The sequence below is a fragment of the Octopus bimaculoides genome, chromosome 22, assembly GCF_001194135.2.
Source record: "Octopus bimaculoides isolate UCB-OBI-ISO-001 chromosome 22, ASM119413v2, whole genome shotgun sequence".
Classification (NCBI taxonomy): domain Eukaryota; kingdom Metazoa; phylum Mollusca; class Cephalopoda; order Octopoda; family Octopodidae; genus Octopus; species Octopus bimaculoides.
Window position 1 is genome coordinate 10,562,472 of NC_069002.1, and position 4,485 is coordinate 10,566,956.

Genomic DNA, 4,485 nt, shown 5'->3' on the forward strand with positions numbered 1-4,485 from the left:
ATATATATATATATATATATATATATATATATATATATATACATATATATATATATAAATGTATGTTTGAGACTATTTTTATATATGTATATACAGATATATATATATGTGTGTGTGTATACATATATATACATACATATGCTTGCTATATATGCATAGCATAAAATCAAATTGTAAATGGTCAGGGAATGATGTTCAATGTATTTTTGCTGTGATATGCATGAAGAAAGTACCCCAATGGTGAGATTCTTCATAAAAGTCTCTTGGAGACAACAGAAAGGATGGTGATGATAGAACCTCAGAATTCTTACTTATTTTTATCATTCTAATAATATTTAAAACAAAACCCATGAGAAAACAAAAGGGAGGGTCTTAGTTTGAGTGGAGCCCAAAAGTTGACCCCTATGAAAAAATGTTTCTTATATTTGCTTTTAGCAAAGTGTGTGTTTGTGTGTGTGTGTATATATATATATGTATATATATATGTTGAGTTTTCAGTTAAATTCTTTACTCCGTCTCTGTTTGCCATTGTCAATCCATTTTGACATGAGTGATGAAATGAGGGAAATTTTATTGTTTATTCAAATTTTAAGAAATGACGAACAAAAAGTTTACTGCAAAAGAGTAAAACTTATAAAGAAAGAAGGAAAAAAAAAAAAACACACAACTCTCCAATAAAAATATTTTTCATGTTAATTCAAATATTGGAAATGATTAAAATAAGGAAAAAAAAAAAAATAATAACCCAATGAATTTTTCTGACAACTTAACACACACACACACACACACACACACACACATACATACACACACTAATATTGAAAAATGAGAATGAATTCTCAACACAAAGTTGGTGGGTAAATATTCTTTATTTGTTATCCTCAAATCCCGTACAGTCTCGTGTAACTTCTTGTATTTTCATCCAAGACAGAGACGAGTACGAACATTCTCATGTAGCAGGCTTGATAATTGTTGAGTGATTCCCACCACGAAACCATTGGTAGCCTTGTTAACTCACAAATAAAATTAATGAGTACATATATATAAATATATATATATATATTCATACACATATATATATACACATACATATAGTGTGTATATATATATATGTATGTATGTATATATATATATATATATATATATATGTGTGTGTGTGTGTATATACACACACACACTCAAGTGGCATCTATATACAGCTAAGTCGGACTGTGTTATTTGTTGTTGCCGTTAATCTTAAATCAACCCTAATTGAGTAGATCTGTGATCAAATGTATTCCACCCATGACCATCTCATCTGTTATTGAAACACATTACTTCTACATTACATTATCTAATTTCTCACATTTTTTTTTGTTAAGATGTGAGGGTGGTGTAATTCAAGAGGAATTTAGCTGTTATTTCTAGCAAGCCAAGTTTCTGCTTAGACGTTCCCTCAATCGGGTCATCTGTCTGTCATAAAAACCATGTTGTCGCAGGTGTCAAGTATGCGTTATGGCCCTTTCTTCACCTGAGTATTTGATGGTTAGGATTTAAAAAATGTTTTTACTTGTTTCAGTCACTGGACTGTGGCCATGCTGGGGCACCACCTTGAAGGGTTTAGTCGAACAAATCGATCCCTGTACTTGAGACTTTTAAGCCTGTTACTTACTCCCTCAGTCTCTGTTTTTTGAATTGCTAAGTTACAGGGATGTAAACAAACCAACACCAGTTGTGAAATGGTGATGGTGGTCAAACACAGAGACAAACACACACACACGCACACATATATATATGACAGGCTTCTTTCAGTTTCTATGTACCAAACCCACTCACAAGCATGTGGTTGACTTGGGCATTGTGTGGTACCCAAGGTATCACACAGTGGGATTGAACTTGGAACCATGTGATTGAGAAGCAAACCGCTCACTACACAATCATACACACACACACACACACACACACACACATATATATATATATATATATATATATATGTGTGTGTGTGTGTGTAGGTATATACATATGTGTGTGTGTGTTTGTATGTATAGAACAGGCTTCTTTCAGTTCCATCTACCAAATACTCTCACAAGGCTTTGGTCAGCCAAAGGCTGTAGTAGACAAAACTTGCCCAAGGTGCCATGCAGTGGAACTGAACACAGAACCATGTAGTTGAGAAGCAGACTTCTTACCACCTGGCCACACATGTGCCTCAGATATTTGTAACAACTGCTTTAATCAACTGACCACTTCCATGTCATAGGACTCCTCAGTTTGAACAGGCCTGGGGCTAATGACTACAAGAATGGTCTTAGGAACTTTCTACATTTTTGTGGGGGTTTTTTGACCTACTAGAAATAGCAGCATAATTTCCTTCAAGTCACATCCTACTGTCTTGGAGAGTGTCTGGAACCCCTGTAGTCATTGGCTTGCTCAGTTAGGATTGATCTAAATCTCTGCAACAACAACAACAGCAACTATAACAATAATAATTTCAATGATTGTCAAGCGCAGTCAATAAGCTTGGCGAGGGATGAGCTCCACTACACAGTCCAGTCCTGCCTTTAAGACACAGGCCCAATGCATGAATATAATGATATTCGATGATGACCTTGCAGCCTCGCAACTCTGTGACATATATAACTTTCCATAGTTATATATGGAAGGAAGTATCTGCCAAAAAAGAAAACTTGTATACAATCACACATAAATTTAGATTATACATACAAGAAATATTTTATATACGCACATTCTATTTATTAATTGGTTGTTTCTGATGTTACTGTTTGACCAGAGGCCAGCTCGGATTGAGTTGGGCAGACCTATGATGAAAGACACTCCAGCCATGACCGTTTTTCTTATTTTTTATCAAATGTAAAAATACATTATTTAATGTGTCCGCCCATATTTTTTCTTTTAAAAGACTCAAAAGTTTGATATGAGGGATATTTGGTGGTGCTATATTTAGCAGATTGACTGACCTCTTTTGGAAGGTACTGGTCCCTTCTAATTTCAATATTCTAGTGATTCTGCAATGTTATGCTTTGACTCTTTTGGTACCTACCCACTAAAGACTATCCTGTGGTCTGTGACAAAAAACTTCCTATTCTTAAAGGATCCACATTGAAACTTTTCATATTAATTTTATGTTATGTTCCAAGCACCAGATGAATAATGACAAAGTTATTTTATTAAATTCTTCATTATTTAAAAAATTATTTGAAACAAAGGCAATATATTTCAACAGAAATATGGTAACAAAAGTGTTAAAGTGATCAAAATTATAATCTTTCATCAAAATGTTTTGTTAATTTTCATTCCAGATACCAGCTTAATAACAAGGAAGTTATTTTACTAAATTCTTTTTTTCCATTCTCAGTTCAAACATTGTTATGGCCAACTTGGGTGTTAGACACAATCTACCGTTTTGTTTAGCGCCACCATCACTTTATCCTTGGGTGCCTTTAGCAGACTGTTTTGTTATAAGTATTCATGTCAGGTCTCCAGTTTGTGCATACTTTCATTCCAAACTTGGACCAGTCTTGGAGCGGAATGAGACAGCTGGGCACAGGTTTGGGTGCTGACAATTTTGGCATGGCTGATATTGGACATTCAACCAGTTTTGGTGATAGTTCTGGAAGCAAACATACACACACACACACATGCACGCAAATATGCACTTAAAGAGAGATTGCAACTTATTAATTGAATATACTCATACACATAAAAAGAAATGTGTTCACACACTCTCTCTCTCTCTCTCTCTTTCCCTCTCGCTTTTTCTCTTCCTCTGTCTGCCTCTCTCTCTCTCTCTCTGGCCAGGTAACCTTGTACCTCCTCTATAGCAAGGCACTAGTCTCTGTCTCTCTGCTACACTCTGACCTTTCATCATCTGACACTAGGTCACCTCCTCCAATGCCCCCCCCCTACCCTCTCAAAAATCCCTTGTCTTGCAAGTTACTTGGTGACCCTGCCAGTGGTGGTGCCACATAAAAAGCATCCAGTCTGCACTGTAAAGTGGTTGGCATTTGGAAGGGCATCCAGCTGTAAAAACTAAACCAAAACTGACCTCATCTGTGCTGGTGCCATATAAAAATAACTCAGTCCGCACTGTGAAGTGGTTAGCATTTGGAAGGGCATCCATCCATAAAAACCCTGCCAAAACAGACTCAGTAGCCTGGGATAGTCTTCTATCTGGCCAGCTCCTGTCAAACTGCCCAACCCATGCCAACATGGAAGACAGATGTTAAACAATGATGATGATGATGTATATTCTTTTACTTGTTTCAGTCATTTGACTGCGGCCATGCTGGAGCACCGCCTATAGTCAAGCAAATCGACCCCAGGATTTATTCTTTGTAAGCCTAGTACTTATTCTATCGGTCTCTTTTGAGACCGATAGAATAAGTACTAAGGGGGACATAAACGCACCAGCATCGGTTGTCAAGCAATATTGGTGGGGACAAACACAGACACACAAACATACACACACACACATACATACAT